This window comes from Ambystoma mexicanum, chromosome 8 (genome assembly GCF_040938575.1).
Source record: "Ambystoma mexicanum isolate Mex_15411 chromosome 8, UKY_AmexF1_1, whole genome shotgun sequence".
NCBI lineage: Eukaryota > Metazoa > Chordata > Amphibia > Caudata > Ambystomatidae > Ambystoma > Ambystoma mexicanum.
The window spans coordinates 114,946,191-114,966,649 of record NC_090929.1 but is presented as its reverse complement, the minus strand read 5'-3'; the positions used below and the strand labels follow the sequence as shown (position 1 = coordinate 114,966,649).

The following is a 20,459-nucleotide window of genomic DNA, read 5'->3' as shown; positions in this document are numbered from 1 at the left end:
CCACAAGACAGAGGAATGGAAAATAGAGGAAGAGGTGGTTTTTGGAATAATCAAAGCAGGTTTCAGAATATGCAGAACAAGAGTCAGAATATGCAAGGAGGACTTAACCAAGGGAGACTAGTTAGAAGGGCTCCTCCTGTATATTGGACATATGAATGACAGGGCTCATTGTGTGCACATACAGGAGCCAAGGATATGTACAAGATGGACAATTGTCAAGAGCGGGGGCAGCTTATCCTCCAGTATATAGCTAACAAGCTAGGGTAGGGTTTGCTCAGGAACAGACATTGTATCAAACACAAGCGCTGAGAGTGCAACAGGTACAGCAGCTAGAGCAGGTGCAAAATGAATTCACTACAGGGGCAATTGCAGCGAACCCCCGGGCAGATTCAGAAATATGCAAACACAGAACAGGTATTGACACCCAGGATAGGAGGTACCACTATGGTAGGAGGAAATCCTCTTACAGGAACACGGGTATGCATACACCCACAATAGGGCAGGTTTCAGGATGACTTGATTTGTCCAGAAATTTCAGTGATATTAGACCCCCAAGAGGAGCCAAGGGTTAATGCGATGGTAGGAGGCGAAACCTTTGTTTTATTAATAGACACTGGTGTACATTCATGTACAGTTGAGGAAAAATATTCAATGGTGAGAATTGCCATAAATGACTAAGGGTTCGGTGGACCTATAAATTGAGTTCCCTTTTATTGATGAATTACCAGACTCTATAGGAGAATGTGACATGAGTGATGCTTGTTATATTTGCAACAGACACTAGTTAAATATTGTGGGAAGGGATTGCATTACACACTTAACATGATGATTTTATTTATGGACCCAGAGATAGCGTGTCCCACTCTTGGAATAGACTATTCAAACGCGGATACATTTATATTGGCATTAAACAGGGCAAATGGCTCTGCGAGTTGTTTCAGTGGAGCCAGAAGGTTTTTCTTATCATGGGGTGCACATTCTATTAAAATGGCTGTTTGGCCTAGAGGAGTGAATGGTGAGAATATTTGATGAATTTTTGTTTGGACTATAGATATCTAAGGACAAAGAGGTGGGACTGACTATCACTATAGAATTGAAAGCAGCCATAGTATGAAGGGAAATGGCAATGCTCAAAGGAATGGACAATAAGCGTAGATCATGGAGGACAGTAATAGCTCTTGAAGAAAGGTCTAGGTTGATTGACGTCATTGATGATGACATATTTAGAGAAGACTAAACAAATGATGAAGTGGTGGTTCTTCAGGAGCACCATATACTGGATAAAAATAGAGAGAAGTGGAAGTCCTACAGCAAATTATAAAAATGCAGTAGCACTCACCATATTTTCTGGAAGACTTGGAGGAAGTGCCAAATGTCCCGTGGACCACAGGCCCTTATGACATGGGTTTATTGAAACAAATAGGGTAACAACATAAAAATGTATATACATGAAAGAGATTATAATATGAAACATATGAGGGTTTGCATTGTAAATAGACTAATTAATGTAAGTAATCATAAATAGATAAGGATAAAAACACAGAAGTAAGAAGTTCAAAATTAAGAGATTTATGACAATTCAGGGGTGAAATAAATTAATGAATAATTGATTAATTAATTAATTAATATTAAAGCAGTGAAAAGCACAAAAGCACAAGTTGATAAGATGTTCATATGTGTAAAACAATAAGCACAATGAATGGCGCTGGCTATAAATGAATAGTTTAGTGTCATTTAATAACATTTTAATATGATTAATGAAAGGCCAAAGGAGTGCGGATGGCCAAGATTAATCTAACAAATATGAGAAAAACCTTTAGTAGAACTGTACGAAAGAACATATGAGAGTAAGTTACAAAAACATTGTTTGAATGAATATGATGATGTTGATTTATGTTTTATAGATGAAAATTATTGTCATTGTTGAACCTGGGAGAAATGTCTACAAGGCCTTAGCAGAGTATAGCAATATAATGGGAAGAAACATTATATTGTGACAAAGGTAAGTGCTACTGGACAAGTAGAGATAGAAGAGGTAAGTATTGGTTCACAAAGCAAGTGTGTGATCATTATAAGGAGAAAAAGGACTCAAGTGAGTACAGAAGAAAGACAGTAAGGGATACAGTCTTCCAAATATAGCATTTTCCCAAGAAGAGTGCAAACAGGTGTGAGCACATGATAGCATATATGTATATATATATATATATATATATATATATATATATATATATATATATATACGAGCATGGCCATATCTAAATGATGAAAATGAAGAAAACTTTGGATAGAAGGTGGAGTAACTTTTTGGAAATTTTAGTGATAGGGACATGCCAAATAGGTACATTTGGCAAAACGCATGAAATATTTAGGATAGGAAAAACAATGTATTTCTTATATGTCACACTCGCATGCATTTAATAGGAACAGTGCTGGGTTCCTAATAACATGGGTAGGCAAGATTAGAATAGGTAGGACGATGAAAATCGTTGATTATGTCCCAACAGAATAAACACAGCAAAGAAAGAAGAAGACCGCGGTCCCACGCTAGCAGGAGGAAGACTTCAAAAGTACAGAGAAAACGTTCAGCATGGTAGAACAACCAAAACAAAGACAGGTCTTATTGCTACATTCATGATAAATCATTTAAATGGGCACCAACAATTCTTTTTAACTTTGCAGAAGAGCAGTTTACAGTTCAGTGGCTGAGAATGTCAGAGAGAGGATCTCAGTTAAACTATTTTGAGAAAGGGGCAAAGGTCTACCCTGAGGAAATAATTGATCACTTTGCTAAACATAAAAAAATTACTGTACCTCTATTTCAGTTTTCTATGGAGAGCAGGAACCCACACCAATGTCTCCTTCTTCAGCTATGGATGCACCAAGAAGCACACCCTTTTTTAACATATGTTTTAAAATGTGTTATGTTGTCTGTCTTGTTGTTTATTATTTCATCATAAAACAGGAGACTGCATGACTCTTTGGTTTCAGAACGACAACCAGAGGAAATGTTTCCTTTAGTACAATGTGCACTTATTGGAAGAAAAACAGGCCCATGAAAAATAAGGCAATGCAGCAAAAGAAAAAAAAATGAATATCTTTTAGGACCTCAGATCATAGCCAACTCCAGGTATCAGCTAGTATGTATTTAGTATAAAGTAACACCAAGATGTGTGAAAAGAGAGAGAGAAGCAGCCATCCTGTTATATTACAAGAACAGAAAATGCAGTAAATATTGTTTAGAAGGCAGGCGTGTTTAAAAACATATAGGTATTTTAAAGGTTGGGTTTGAGGAGACAGTACTAACGATACAAACACACTTATTTTTCAAAATAACTCATTCAGTTTTATATTACAGATGGACGAGAGATACCTATACACCAGGTGATTGAGGGCAACCAATCCTGCCAGCAGAGAGAAAAAGTCGAGGGACCCAGCCAGATTCCCAGTTGCAGTCACTTCTTTATGAAAGATTATCCCAGTGAAACTCCCCTATTCCTGTGTTCCCCAAAAACAATTGAATGCCCCCATTGACTATCTGATTTTAAAAAAGAAGAGTGAGAATATCAAGTACTTTATGATGAAATGAACAATGAACTTAAAAGGAATGCCCTATGTGTAAAGGGTCTGAGAACTTGCTGCAAAGCAGCCCAAAGGACAAATGAAATGGACCCATCATTAAGAAGGTCTGTGGATGCGGAATAAGCTAAAAGAAGATGAATCAGGTGGAAGATGTGTCAACAGAAGACACAGGGAGAAATCAAAATGTGCATGGGGAGAGAGCGGGAAACAAGGAAATGTATTGGGGTGGGAGGAAGAAAAAAGTGTGCAGTAAAAGTCGCACATGGACAAATTAAGAAATGGGCTGGTGGGTTCCCTCAAGGAATGATTTCTCTCGATTCTTGTAGTGGCTATAAATTCACCTGTTGTGCATGTTACGTTTATATTTAATTGGGTAATGGGGGTAGAATCCAGACAAAAACAAATGAAGTTTTTCTTGAGGATATACGCATAAAAGTTCAAAAAGGTCGAAATGCTGCGAATGATCTTCTGATGAAGGGAGATACATATATGTTTTAGATTGAAGACACTGTTGATTCTGAAGAAATGTTTTTTTGATATGTTGAGACAAATCACCACACTGAGGGGGGTGACTGGGACAGTGATGCATAGGTACACTCTATGTGGGGGAGGGTGGACACTGGGTGTAGTGGTTGTGTATTGAATAGTTGTCTAATACAGTCCAGAGGGGTGAGTGTAAAAGAGTACTAGAACCCTCCCCCCTCAAACAGAATACAGATAGCATGATAGGCTGATGAATGGTCCCAGTATTGCAAAAATCCAAATTGTAGTGCTTTTTGAAGGAAAATAATACATATGGGACGACATATATTTTTGGGGGCAGAATGACCCAGGAGGTGGAGGGTGTCTCATGTGCTACACGCACATCATGAATATCTAAAAATATAATCTTAAAACTGGATAGCAAAAGAGTTATGCTCAAAAGTAAATAACAACTCACTGTTGGTAGCCGATCATCTAGGCTGAACAGACTGAGATAGATTCTAAAATGGATGCGAAACTATAAAATGGCATCTTGGAAGCAGGTGGCAAACGTTCTTACTCATGCAGATAATGAATATTACTTTGGCAGCAGTTCACTGTGGATACGTATGTCTGGGATGATATATTTAGAATGTCATGGCAGGGAAAGCAGACAATTATTGAAAGTAAATATAGGCATGGGAAGGCTACCAATTAGACAGAACAGCTGCTTAATTGGCAACAAATAAAATTAGCTCATGGAGGTCTTCACAGTATTAGCTACCAAGTAGATTTGGCAGAGTCTCAAGAAGTAGATAAGAGCTGGTTCTTGGCAGGCATTAAAGGATACATAATTATGTTTAGCTGAGTCTGGAATGGGCGTATCAGTCTATGTGTCAGTCAGACAAAGTGTGCCAAAAATGAGCTAATGTGGCTTGATGAGTGGCAAATAAGTCAACCAATCAAAGACAAGAAGGGTTTTATTTATGGCGGAAGGGACCAATCAGATATGTATTCTGAAATTGTATGAAGTATTGCATCATTCTCAAAAGCCTATTAAAGGCAAGCTGATTGTAGGAGCTCTGTGAGCTTCCAGTGCATGTTTCTGAACGTATTAAAGATGACTGTGAACTCGCATCCACACATTCGTCTTGCTTTGTTCTTGTTCCAGTGCCAGAGTCCACAGATGTCCAGGCTGATGAGGGGATGCAGAGGGTCCCACTTTACAGATTTCAGCCCTTCTCTTCATGGTTTGAACATACTAAAATTGTGACACCAATTATGACACCGATGTCCAGCTTTTATATAATGGTGGCTCCGCCTGCAGACTATTCACTACATATAGCCAGCTTCTAAGATTACTTGATCTCCTTGCATTGCTGCATCTGTACAGTTATTGAACAATTTGTACTTTCTACAGTGCTCTTCATATGTGCAATCTTCGTTTCGCACATGAAAGTTTACTCAATTCTTTACTTCATCATCAGTTTCTATAAGGTCCATACATTCTCTTCTTCAGCCAGTCTTCTCAGTGCGTCACACTCATTTCTTGTGATGTCACCAACTTCTCTTTCTCTCTTTTTCATATCCCTTCTGGTCTCTCCTCCAAGAGATTGTCATCTGTTCTGGAATACATCTGATAGGGTTTTCCTAGTGGATATATTTTCTCGACGCGGAATAGTCACAGCTGCTGGTGTGAAGACTGGTATGATTTCAGGCTGCCACTATGCAGGTAGTTGGCTGCTCCTCTACACTAGACTCTATATGTAGCTAATCCCCTTAACCAGTCCCTAGTCCCTGTAGGTTTTGTACCGAGAGATTATGTTGTGATGTCAGCAATGATGAGTTTTGAGTATTTCATCCGTTGGTTGTATTGAATTAATCGAGAGCTCCAAGATTTTGATACGTGTATGCTGTCCCCGCTTTATTTCAGATGACAGTAAAGCTGAGTTTTGCCTTGCACTCTGTCTACTTCTGTTATTCTGTCTGATTTTGACTGACTCCATATCCTCTGGTTAATGTGGGACTTTCCTGGTACTTTCCTGGGCTGTCTTAATACTATCCTGCCTCATTGGAATCACACATATGCTCATGCATCATCCCAACAAACCAGAATAGGATGTTCTCTGACTCAATCTCATGGACAAGAGGGACCAAAAATATCTTGTTAACCCAATTTCGTAACTTAGCAGTACTTGAGTCCATATGATCCAGCAGCTGGCGATTCATTGCGACTCTGGCCTAGACCCCTTCAGCAGCCTGTTTAGAGCCCAGATCAGCTTCATTCTTGCTTGCAGACAGTGCCTGGGAGCGGCAAGCTAGTTGGTACTGAAACTCAAAGACTGGGTGTAATCACCCACAGAGCGGCTATAGTTCCAGAATGTTGGGCTGCTGGAAGGAGAGTTGGAATCTGGACTTCCTAAGTGGGCATGATGCAACTTCTCTTCATCTGCACAGCGAAGGAAACAGGGCAATGACTTCAGGTCAGACATGTAGTCCTCTTTACCAGCAGGAGAGGTATTGGTGGTTCGGCAGGAGTAGTATTGAGATCTCAAACACTGTCCACTGGACCAATATTGCTTGGGTAGGGCGAGGAGCCAGATGGTGGACTGTAGCTTGTATTCTTAGCATATGAATAGGATGCATTTTTGCCCACAGGTAATGGGCTGCAACGGGGGCTGTACCCAGACATGCTGGAGAATTTGAGGCTGGCACTGGGAGACTGGGATGGATTGCAGCTGAGTTCACTCTGCCCCTGAATAGGAGGAGTCAACATGGCGGCTGGGACCTTTGCCATTTTGCATGAGGGAGAGGCTGATGCTGCTGAAAATGCATCAGGCAATCCAAGGAGCATTTGCTGGGATGGGCTCAAGATAAGACTTGTGGGAGTCACAGTGTACTGGAGTACCACCAGACATCAAACAAGGTGTTCAAGCTAAACAGCAAAGCAAGAGCAAAATCCATGTACCAGAGTGGCACTATGTGATGTTATAGTAGGAGCAAATACTTTTGCTAGACATGTAAATCTTATCAGCAACAGCTACATTGAGGACACCCCAGGCTAAAACCACCTTTCTCACAGCTGCCTTTTTTCTCATCTTCATAGTTTGGTCAATAAGCGACATGCTTGGTTCTTCAGTTTTTGTTTCATTCATGGTGCAGGCCTCCTGGCACTTTTCAAAATCTGCATTAGGTTTTTGGCTGGAGAAGCTTAAACCTGCTCCAGCAAGTAATTTAAGTTTAATTTAATTTAATTTAATTTAAAAGTAGTCAAAAGCTTCAAAACATCTGCCAGCACATCCAGCCCACTACCCCCCTGACCAACCAGGTGAATATGTCAGATTGTCAAAAACCAATGAAATGTCTATATGTAGCCAATCCCCTTAACCCAGGGTTGTCCAACTCAGGCCTCGAGGGATGGATCCACACTGGGTTTTCAGGATACCCTTCATTAATATTAATGAGATAATTTCCATACAATGATTCTAAATGTACACACATTTTTCCTCTGGAATATTAATGAGGGATATCCTGAAAACCTGTCAGGATTCTGGACTTCGAAGCCCGAAGTTGGACAACCCTGGCTTAACCAATCACGAGTGCACATAGGTTTTGTACTGAGAGATGTTGTGATGTCAGCAATTACGAGTTTTGAGTATTTAATCCATTGGTTGCATTGAATTAATTGAGAGCTCCAAGATTTTGATGCATGTATGCTGTGCCCGCTTCATTTCAGATATCAGCAAAGCTGGGTTTTGCCTTACACTTTGTCTACTGCCATTATTTCATCTGGTTTTGACTGACTCCACATCTATTTGGTAATCTGGGACTATCCCGGGCCGTATTAATACTAACTTGCCTCATAGGAATCAAACGTATGCTCATACATCACCTCAACAAACCAGAATAGGATGTAGATGAGCAGGGCCTATAGATAGCAAGCACACCCATGAGGATGACTCAACTTGCCTGCTCCATCGAACTATATCATGGCATTCTTACCACAGTCCATTACTTCAGCGATCCTTCTGGTGGGTCCAGTGCCACAAGGCCATACAAATAGCAGAAATGTGCTTTATAAATCCTACAGAAGATAACATTTTTGTGTTCAACTTGTAATGCTTTGATTTTCAACAGATGCCTTCCTCTTTTCTCTCCACCACTGTAGGATAGTAATAAGCAGGTGTTTACCTTTTACCTTCAGTAGTCTGGATCTCGTTTAACCCCTCTAATATGTGAGAGGGTAAAATGGAGTAGGCTGAAAAAGGGCTCCTACAAAGTAACAACCACTGCAGTGCCACCTTCACAGGTCTCTCAAGTCATCATGTGTGGTGCAAGATACATTGGGGTTATTGCAGCTGGCCAAGCCTGCAAATTGAATTTGATGCATTGCTAAGCAATAATTCATACATCCTATAGTTCTAAATGCATTAAAGTGCTTGCACACATGCATCCAGTCTTTTTACTGAAAACAATTCACAGACTTTGCTTACAACACTGTTTTTTCCTGAAAAATGTAGATGGTTTGTTTGGGAGAGGCAATAAATTAGGGGAAGAGTAAAGGGGGTGAGGGAGGAGAGCGGGGCAGATGATCACTCCCCTCACACACACACATTTTGCAGAGAAAAGCAATAGAAAATGTGTGGTAAGAAGAGTACAGTGGAGGATGTTGCTCCTGTCCTCTTGTCGGCAGGTCTTGCTTCAGTTTGCTCTGCCATCTCATTTGCCCTGGAGAAATGTCCTCTTGTCCTCTAGTCGGCAAGTCATGCTACTGTTTGTTGTTGTGTTTCAGAAGCTCTTGATATTGATTTTCGCTTTACATCTGATGGAGCTTTTCTAAGTAATGTTCGTTTTTTGTGCGGCATGTTTCAGTCACTTAATGGGCCTCTTTATGAGGCTGGCGGTAGCCGTGCGTGTAGTACAGGCATGGATGCCGCTGGTATTCATTTTCTTTTCGGCGCCCAGAAAAGGGCAATTAGAGGGTCATAACGACCCAGTAATTGCCCTTTTCTGGGCGTCGGAAAAAAATCGTCCCCATTCCCATTGAGCCCTATAAGGCTCAATGGGAATGGGAAAGGTGGTAGCACCAGTACCGTTAATAATGGTACCGCTGCTACAGTTCTGTTCTGCTTGCGGGTGCCGGTACGGCCACCAGGTCAGACCTGGTGGCTGCAAAGGCACCCGCAAGCAGAACTCGTAGTATGGCAGTACGGTAGCAACGGTGCCTGTAGCGCTACTGGCACCAATGTTGCCTTACCGCCATACTTGTAATGAGGTCCAATGTCTTCAGCAGATTTGAGAAAGCGTCCAAGAAAGATTGATTGAATGTGCTCTCTTCTTGTGAATATAGGTAAACTGTAACCTTGCCATTTCCCATATTTGGAGTGGCGTGATAACATTTTTTTTTTTGGATTCCCTTTAAAAATGCTTTAATAAACACTTTCAAACGGTATACAGTAGTAATACATTTCAGAGGAATAACCAACACATCGAACATTTTGCTTCAGACACTTTTCCAAATGTTGCCTCCTTCTAGTACCTACTGTAGTGAAACGGGGTGAGCAGCAGTAAATGAGGGTTTCTACAGAGTGACTTCTTTGCATCAAAACATAGACTACAATCTTGCCCCAGACAAATGAGGAGTCCATGCAAAATTTGGTAGCAGTGGATTCAACGGTGTGGATTTGTATAGCCGGACGAACAAATACACATACATACATTCTGCTTCATATATAAAGATATATGTTATGTTAATGGGTATTCATATAGCGCCTTTCACCATTGGTATGGTCTCAATGTGCTGTAGGTTGAACACTGTCGGGGACCGGAGTCCAGGTAAGTGGAGCTAGTCGGAGAAGTAAATAGTGCGCGTGTACACTCTGTGTGCAGCTAGACCACATTTTTCATGTGAGATAACTGCATTCTAATGCAGGAAGTGGCGTGCAGAGTATGTGTGACGGGTAGTATGTTTGCAGCTAGGATGACTTTGTCATGGGGTAACTGCATTCTAGTGGAGGCGGTGCTGTGCCGTGTGCAGGAGATATGTAAGATTATGTGTGCAGCTAGGCTGAATTTATCATGGGGGATAGCTGCATTCTAAAGGTCATTGCAGTGTGCAAGGTGGTAAATAATTATGTGTGCAGCTAGGCCGAATTAATTTTGGGGGATAGCTGCATTCTATTATTATAGGTGCTGAGTGGAGAGTCAGGGTAGTGGGAGATATGTTTGAGTATCCATGGAGTTGAAAGAAGCCGCCCTGTCCCTAAATGCCTTCCTGTGCCTGCCGCTTTGCTCACATTTATAGGCGCCCGGTGCGTCAGGAACCTCTAAGTCTAATATGAATCTCAGCTCCATCTGCACTACCTTATCATACCTTCCCGTGCCTAGCACTTGGAGCAACATTGTGTTAGACCACTCCCCCCCTGCTGATCGAGGCTGGTAATTCCAGGTGTAGAGGAATGTTCAATAACCTAGGCCCAGGCATGGCTGGGCTGCTGAGTGTAATAATTGTGGTGGAATTCAGGACCAAGGCATTACAGATATTCTGTCTACCATCCCTATGTCTACAGATTGGGTATTGCTCGTGGATTATAAGCTTATGAATAGGCCCATAGGTCTAGGTCAATTGCAAATTCGAATACTTTCTGCAATGCGTGTCTGGATCCTCCAAGAACATAGAGGCTCAAGTGCTGAACCAGGCCATCCTCTTAAGTTCTGTGCATGTCTGAATTTTCAAGTGCAGTGGATGGGTGAGTGTTCTAGGTACAATCCGTGGCTAAAGGTTGCTAGGTGCAGTGCATTCCTGTCCCTTGCCAGGGTATTACTCACCAGAACATCACAGCTCTACAGAGCATAGTAAATTGCCAAACTTCTACCTGTGGTACATAGCCATGCATGATTAAGTGCTTCTAGGCCCAGGGTTCCGTGTCCTGGGCATTCTTACCTGTTCGTTGTAGTGGTTCTTGGCCTTAACTTGGCTGTGGATAGTTAGCCGGGAGGCATGGATTCATATAGGGTCAAAAGCCTGGTGGGTCCTTTAGGATGATTTAGGGGAAGAGCCAGGTCTTGAGTGCTTTGTGGAACGCCATGTGGTCTTGCATGTGTTGAATGAGGGGTGCAGAGAGTCCAAATAGTTGGTGCCAGGGTTGAGGAGGCGGACCCGCCGATCCTGGCTGATTTGTAGTAGGGGACCACTAGGAGGAGGACAGTGGTTGAGCGAATTCCACGTTTTTGTTTTGTGATAAATTATGTCATCTTAAATCTCCCTTAACTAAAGTTTTTTCACTCAATGTCAAGGGTTCTGTTCTGCCTAGATCTCACACATGGCCCACTTGCCATGGCCTTTATCAGTGGCCACTGTACACTCTGTTACAATTAATATAAAGGACCGTGTCCCACTGGCCATGGCCTACAGCTGCAGCCCCTCTCTCCCTCATGGACAAATATTCTGATCCCGTGGTCACTGTCCATGCTGCAATAATTAACGAGATCCCATATCCCATGGTCGTCGATTGTGGCCATTGTCTAAGTTGCACCAATTAGGGTTAAAGACTGTGACTTATATCCCCCTCACTAGCAAATTACCTGATCCCATCAGCCATGGCCTTTCCTTCGGCCTTGCCCACTCTCTGCATTGCCATAGTTAGGCTAAAAGGCCATGGACCACTGGACCTGACCTACTGCAAGCGGCATGCCCCCCACTTCACATTTCCCCCTTCTTTCATTTCGACAATAGTTTACCTCAGTAATTTCCTGTGGTAACTTACAATACCCAAGGCACCTTGTGTTGCTGCAATAATCATCCCTGTGGTAATGCAGCATTTCCCGAATACTGCGGTAAGAATTAAAAAGCGTCCTCCTTTTTAGGTCATCCCTGCCCCCCCCCGACTGTGTAAATCCCACCTGACCCTCTCCCACTCTCCCTCTGACCCTGTTGTTTCCTGTGTCACACTTTTCTTCTGATCGCATCTTGCAGTGTTCCCACAGGAATCCCGTTGGATTTCTGAAGTAACATGAAAATGTTCTACCACAAACCTGGCTTTCCCGGCCTTTGCCAATCATCCAATTAACCCTTTGCTACTCTGCACCTCTTCCCTGATATTAAACTACCCCTTTCCCTCCTGAAAAAAGGTGACTTTTCATTTCTGAAAAGCCTCCACGCTGCAATGCACCCTGGGGAATATATAAAGGTTTTTCTGGTCCGGGCCCCCCTACACCCCTCTCTGTCAATTTTAAAAAAATCTATTGAACGAATTTACACCTTGTCGAATAAAGGAATATCTATAATAACACGTTGTGCCCAACTTGTTCCTTATTTGGTGCACATCTGTAAAAAGGGTTTTCATGCTACAAGCATCAAGTGGAAGCACCATTTTCTCTATGGGAAAATGAAAGGGAGTAGGTCAAAAACAGCTTTTAATTCTTTACTTAATAACTTTTTTTGCACTGTTTAAAACACTTTTGTGGCATAATTTTCATTTTGGCAGGGCCTGGGACAGACATTCTTTTGGGAAACCCGTCCTGCAAGTCAAATTTACTAGCCATAGAAGTTTTGGGAATGGTCAATGTAAATTGGTTTTATCTTAACTATAGGGTGCCAATCGCCGTCCTAGGAAATATATACAGAGGCAATTCAAGACACATATGGCCAAACATGCAGGTCACCATATGTGCACACCACAAATAGTCCTGCACAGGGCCTTAGCCCACATGCCAGGGTATGCCGTCAGACTTCCAGCTACTCAATTCACATGCCGAGCTTTGCTTTCAAATGTCCAGTGCTGCCACCAGATTCCAAATATTGCCATGTTATTACCAAGTACTCCCATCAGGCATATGGACCAAACGGTAGGCAATGCTATCATGTGCCTTGGTGCTCTCACATAGCGAGTGACTGCCAAAACATGCCAGCTAGAGTCATCATATTCTCAGGCGATCCCATTATATGGCAGGAATTATAATCTTACTAGTAGGCACTCTGCCCATATAGAGGATTTTGCCATGAGAAAGTCAACCCAGTCACCTGCCAGACCTTACCATTATATGGCAAGGCCGTACCATCATATGTCAAGGGAGCTGGCATCATATTCTAGTTTCTGTCCATCATCCGTTCACCGGCCAACATTTAACTGGCCATCTGACCAGAAGGACGTGGAGGCATAAATAGCCCTCTTCTGCCCAGGCTGAGAGAGGACCTCCACATGTGCCTACACACACACACACACATGCCTCACACACATGCATTGGCACACGTATACCCTCTTACATCCAGTTGAATATTTGATTGGTGTTCCAGCAAAGGCAAATCAGTGAATGTCTGCCTGATGAATGCCATGGGTTTGGGATGGTAGGATCTGGTTAGACCCCCATCCCCCACGCCACACCTGCGGATAGTTACTAAGCATTCCACGGCTTGGCCTCCCCCTCTCACCATATTTAATACTGAATAGCTGATCAGATGGGACGAAGAGAAAGGATGCTCAGTCACCAAATATATGATGGGTGTCCTTGTTCCAATCCTCCAGTGATCAGCGGCCACGTGCGTAGCTGACCCGACTATTTGGGAAAGGTGGGGAAGGACACACACCTTTTTCTTGTGGGAGTAGATACCGCCACATGCAAATCTAAGGGTCACATTTGTCTTCCCTGTACAGCAGCCATGTCAGAGTCAGGTCCTATTGTGTACACCACCTGCTGTTGACCTGAGTATTCTCTCAAAGGTCCCCCTGGGGGACTTCATGTAGCTCCACTTAAAGGGTTCATAAATTCAGAACATTCCCCAAATGTTGTAGGACTGGATTTGTAAGAGTATTCAATACCTTCCATGGATATTTATGGAAAAGGGACTAGCATAGCTTCAGTGCTTTTCGTTGACTCTTCTTAAATCAGGACAAAAGCTCTGAGATATGGGGGCCATTCAATGCGCTGTATAATTGTTATAATTGTTGCTAATATTGTTGTAATAAGGGCTGGAAGGATGTGAATGAATAGGGAGATAATAAGGTACTACATCTTGTTGTTTGTCTATATATATATTGTGTATGTGTAGTCTTGTCTTGTTATCTTTGCATGATTGTTGGAGTATAATGATGGATTAGTTATACTTCATATGATTATAAAATATTAACATGGTTAAGTGTAATAATTAGATTAGCGGGTAAAGTAAGATTGAAGTAGTTCAAGTTGTAATCCATGGATGTTATGTCTATGTCTGTATTGTATTAATTTAAACATGATAAATAAAGAGATAAAACAAAAAAACATGTTAAAATGTGTCTGTGATATTCCCCTGGGCTACAAAGCCCACCGGGTGTGCTAGTGAGAGGACACATCAAGCAGTTGACATACTGCCTGACCTTAAGATGGCTCTGATAAGGGCAGGAAGTACTTGTGTACGCCTCCTGATGGCATACGACCAGAACAGTCAGCGTCAAGGAAGCAGCACCTGAGTGACAGTAATACTTCATGACATTAGAAATCTATACCTAAGAGTCCTTTGTTACTCCCTTTAGTTTGTTGTACATCCAAATACACACTCTGTGGTGAAGTTGTACTTCTTTGCGGATCACCTTTGCATTTAAAAGACTTGCCCACTTAATTGAAAGTATTTTTTATTCCAAGGGATTTTCTTTGTGAGAACTTGACCTTGTCTTATTGAGTTTGCATAACTCCATGTTGCATGAGCAGAGCTCGAACTTTTCCTTTCATTGTGGTGCATTGCAGCGGCGTTGCCCTATGACCTTCCAGCGACCTATGCTATCCTTCTCCCAAGCACTGCCAAGAAAGTGGTGGGAGAAACCAGCAAGTTGCGCATATTCTTTTTGTGGCTGAACATATTTTGAAAGGAAAACATGGGTTGCGCAACCTCTGCAGGGTTACAGCATTGCCACACGGCATGCATGAGAGAGAGAGCGCCGACCTGCTGGGGGCAATGAAGCCTCAGGGGGCTGATTTTCCCACCCTGTGAAGGCGGCAGTTGGAATATGAAGAAAGTTTGCATGAATAAAAACAATAATCACTGTGGGAAAAGTTTCAGTTTCCAGGGACATGTGAGCGCAGCGAGAGCAACGGCGGCAGGGCTCGCTCATGAAACTTGGGACTGGTGTCATACCATCACAAGATTTCTAAGTCATAGACAATTAACACATTCAGAATGGAGGTGTGACTCTTTCTGCTTCTGTTTACATGTGCTTGACTCATGGACTCTCGGGCACAGGAAGAGCCATCTTAAGGAATTTTAGGGCCCCGCAAAAAAAGAAATAAACAGATCCAGGATCTCTGGTCGAGCTGCCCCTCATCTCAATCACAGACCATGGGCCTCATTACGGGTTTGGCGGTAGCCATGCCACTATTGGCGGCATGGCTGCCTCCAAAACCGGGTCCGGGTTCCCTGAATGGGGAATTAGCTGGCCATTCCGAGTTTGGAGGGCCCAGTAATTCCTCCCTCAGGGAACCCGGGCCCGGACCTTCCCCATTCCCATTTGAGCCCCCATAGGGCTCAATGGGAATGGGAGAGGGAGCTAACAACGGGCCGATTACGACCAGGCTGTTGTTAGCTCCCTGGTCCCCTCGTAATCAGGCGGAATGGGAATAACGGGTCTGCACCCATAAGCGGACCTCGTTAACCCATTCCGCCTGACTCGTAATGACTCGTAATGAGGCCCCATGTCTTGATATTCTGTATGCAGCAATGAAAATATGCATGGGTGTCAGAGGCGTAGAGGGTAGGGCCTGAGCGGGGGCAACATCAGCAGAACTGTGTGGGCATTTACAGATGTTAACGTCACTCCAGTGGGTGCACTTGTTAGACAATCCTGACTACATCTCTGATGGGTGCCCCCATTCAGTCCGCGTACCCGCTACAAAAATCCTGGAATCAGAATAACAAAGTGGCATTGCAAGGGCAACATTAGCAGTCTACGACAAGGGCACTTGCGTTATGCTACAGGTACAGGGCACATTTTATCAACAGCAGCATCAAGGAATTGTAGTGTAGCTGCAGGACCCACGGATCACTAGCTTTATGAAAAAAGTACACACACGCCAACACAGATGAGGACTGAGATTAGCAGCTTGACAGAATGTAAAAAGGCTGAAGCATGGAGACATATTGGAAGCATTGAGAAAGGTACACAGACCATTGCATAGATAGCGAATATACATTACTAGCTACCAGACAGGTGGACATATCCTGACATAATAGACTGGGATTACAAGAGATAGTTTTCAAGTGATACTGAAATTTGCCTGCAAATAAACACATTACTCTGTGGTGTGCAATAAATCAATGGTTCCTATCATTATAGATCAAGCAACACTATAGTCATGTAAACCATGAGTTAGAGTTTTTTGAAGGCCAAAAACAAATCACTGACAATTTTGAAATGTTTAGAAACTGCAATTTTGACAGGTTAGCCACTATGCAATTAAATGACTTGCCCAGGATCACATAAATTGGTTAAGATGCAAAGCTGGGATTTTAGTCCAATCTGCAATTTCCGTGCTTGACCACATTGTTCGCCAGTTCTTATCATAAAGCAAGGTGCAATTATTTCTGAATCTTCGCTTTCATGAGCTAAAATAATAATCTGTTTGGTAGAACTGCCTTGGAAAGTACACAAATCAAATAATAACCCATGATGACAATATTTTAAAAATAAAACCTTATAGAAGAATGCTATGCGAAATGAGAATGATTCTTGCTTTAGTTTCTCCATCATCAAGGCTCGTACATAAGAGTCAGCATATTAACTGAGGTAAGCTGAAAATATTTCATCTGGGTTTTTCTATTGTATTTGAGAGCTTTAAATACACCCAACTCAGGGACTTGTAGTGTGTCATATAGAATGTGCAGAGAAAAAAGAAAAACATGTTGATGCCACATAAGCAGACCTAAAAATATGCTTCCCAGAGGCCTGAGACTTTTGTCGTCTTTCTTCTGTCTAGGACACCTTCCACTCAAACGGCTTACATAAAAAGAAAGATCAGGCAATGGGCTAATCAATGGCACAAGTATGTGAGAAGGCAAATCTTTTCATGGACAATCTTTTCAAGGAAGACAGCATAGTGCTACAAAGTGAGGTCAGATGATTTGTCCAGAATCACTGTGTCGTCCGCAAACAAAGCCGGAACATGAGCCTCACCACTTTGGTCCGCTCTCTCGAGTTTGACTACCTAATCACCTCTCCTGACTAACACTTGATGTTCTGCTTTGGGGGTGGCTGCCAGTTTATACAATCCTAGTTTGTAAGAACCAAGCTTTAGAGCTGCACCAGACTGACGTTCTGTTACTTTTTATAGTTACCACTCTCTGGTGCAGATACCTTGTTGTGTAGCACAGTAGGTGTTACTATCATTAAAGTGTATATACATGCAAGATTATCAACCTCAGACATAGTAGAGACTGAGTGGGCCTTCCTGGAATTTGGTTCAGTGAACTGGCATATGAGCACAAATCTCTCTAATGAGTGCTTAACACATTGAGCTATCTTCGGGACAACTTTATCCCTCGCGTTTATCCATATGCATTTCAACTTTCACTATTGCTTGTGATCAATATATTTCTCACAGAAGAGTGAGGATGCACCAGAAGTGGTGCTACAGTGAACGGAGAAACTTTGTGTACTACAGTGAAAACTGGATGCTGTGAGGGGTCTGAAATGTGAGGTGGGCAACTTTGTAAAGAGTTTTCAACTTTAGCCATATCATTAAATAAAAAGGTTGGATAAACGCCTTACTTTCCCTACCCGACGAGGATTTCCCTGCCTAAAATAAACTAAAGGAACCACTCTAACAAAAGGATTTCTAACCCTCACACTTGGACAACAAATAAAGCAATAACAAAATATCTGGCAATTCAATTCTTCAATAATGTACAACATATGATCTGCTTGACAATATAATCAATGGCCCTCATTTCAAGTCTGCCGGTAACGCGCCGGTGATTCCATGAATCCATGAAGCTGATGGTACAGTTTCTGGAACTGCAACCACTTAATCACAGCACATCACAACCTCGCGGGAGCACGAAATCTGGCATGGTGGTAACAATCCGACCAGCATGACGAAAACACCCTCATACTCTACAAAAATCAGTGGTACCATCACCAAAATTCCCGGTTGCACCATTATCGGCATGTCACTCACAGGGATACCAGCAATGGAAACATCATTGCAGGAACTGGAAGCTCGCCGTGGCCATTTTGGAAAACACAATCCACTTAAAATCCCCTACTTCCTGTTGCCATCTAGACACGTAGACAGCGGCATCTCAACAGCAGCAGGGATGTCATTTTGGGGTCGGCAGGGGTCGCAGTTGCGACCCCTATGATCTCCCCTGCTACCCAAGTGGTCTCCTTTGCTACCCCTAAAAAGAAAAAGAAAAAAACACTTTTTTTTTGTTTTTTTGTTTTTTACAAATGGAAGTTCCTGGGCTGTGGCCAGCACCATGTGGCTCTTTGTTTCTGAAGTGACGGGCTTTCTTTTCCAGGCGTCTTAAAAAAACATGGTGTTCCACAAATGTAGCAGTAATACTAAATAAAAATGAATAGGAATAGTAAACAATTTGTCTTTCTGGAATTCTAAACAATAAATGCTAGACTCATTAAAGGTTTATTTTAGGAACACTTCAGTGGTTGAGCCACTGACTTAGTCTGTTCTTAAACACCTCATATTCAATGAAAGGTTGTGTGCCTTCGCACCCCATGATGTCACTTTGGGGTGGGGTCAAATTACATCACTTCCTGTGATGTCATCAAAGGTCAAAGGGCATGTATTGTCACTTCCGCTAAGTCCTGGAATTTTGGTGAAATGACTTCCCTGAACAGCAGGCATGTAATTTCAGGTCCTTGATGTTCGGCAGCGGAGGCAATGCTGGTCAGGCCATGTGTGGGGTCTGACTCCCGAGGATGGGGTGGTGGTGGTGGGTGGGACTGAGTCGGGATGTGCTGGTTATTGTGACATGTCTGTGGTGCATTCTGGTACCTGTAGTGCATTGCATGTGCCTGTCCGTCCTTGCCCAGAATGGGATGATGTGTCCATCCATTGACACATGTGGTCGTTGCCAGTCATGGCCACTCATTCGTGCATGCCGACTGTGTCCCTGCATTGCCATGGTAACTGTGAGCCATACACTGGTGCCAGTGAATGTCCCCTCCTGCACCGGTGCACATGCATGGAGGTGTGTGCGTTGATGCTTCCACTCACTCAATAGCCAGGTCCGCTGTCCTCCATAACACACCATGTAAGCAGGCAGGGTGCTATGCCGCAAGACCACAGTGAAGAGGAAGTGTCGAGTATTGTCCCCACTCCAACTGCCCTCTCCTATTGCCCATCGGGTTCACACCAAAGTATGTGACGTGTGGAGAACAGGAAAATCAGCAGAGAGCAGCATATGGGCTCTGACCAGTACCTATCAGGATAACAGGATAACAGCACCTGTTAATATACCAACACCTAGGAAAACCTGGACAGTAAAGGTATCCCTACAAAATATCCCCACCAAAAATATCGCCGTACATATGGCCATTTGTCTCGCCATAGGTGATATTTTGGGGGGGGGGGATATTCTGTGGGAGGGAGGGTTGCAGGGGTGTACCCCGCACATTTTAAAATAATGAAGGGGTTGCGGGGGTGTTTCTCGCAGGGTCCATTGGTCAATATCGCCGCAAAATTATGGCGATATTTTTGTATTGCAATATTTTTGCTGGGATATTAACACATGGAACCATAGCAAGGTATCCATTAAAGAAGCCATACCTACATTCTAAACAATATGACGGTTGTTTGAATAAAATACCTGAAGAAGCAAAGAAGATAATGAAGGAAGATGAATGGTGACGTCATGAGAAGATAGAAGATATAATCACCTGAGAATACTGACAAGACACAAAATAATATGGATAAGGGACATCTTGAGCCTAAGGTGAAGAAGTTGATGTCAAGATGAAGAAACCTATGCCACATACATGATGAAGATATTTAGTTAGTTTAAACGTATGCAGGTGCAAGTAAATGCAAGAGGCAAGGAAATCGTAAAGCTTGCTTATGCTTTATAGTTGATAGATTGCAGCAAGCGCCAACGTTTACAAGTATATACCTCAAGAAGCACTTTATGTTTAGATGTAAGTCCACTACGCATATGAGCAGAATTGAACAAATGTTACTAAAGGCCTCAGATGGAGTGTGTCACAGCAAGAAAATCGAGAATCAAGACAGAGCAAAACTCAGCTGAGGATGAACATGCCAAGAAACCAAGGTCGACATTGGATACAATTAAGGAGAGAAGAGAACAGAGAATACTGTTCAGAAAGGTCAAGATACGCCACAGACGTCAGAAGACTGGTAGACTTAAATCAAATATACGAAAAGACATGGAGAAAAGACGATTTCACAGTGTCCAGTCACGTGACAAAGGCAGG

General features: G+C 42.7%; 1 long non-coding RNA gene and 1 pseudogene across 1 annotated transcript in view; both read right to left on the bottom strand.

Annotated features, from left to right (window-relative positions):
• The window catches only part of LOC138471685 (uncharacterized), a 204,017-nt gene that overhangs the window by 40,451 nt on the left and 143,107 nt on the right, over positions 1–20,459 (bottom strand). The gene's annotated exons all lie outside the window — the stretch shown is intronic.
• Positions 6,100–7,196, bottom strand: LOC138473499 (transmembrane protein 209 pseudogene; annotated as a pseudogene).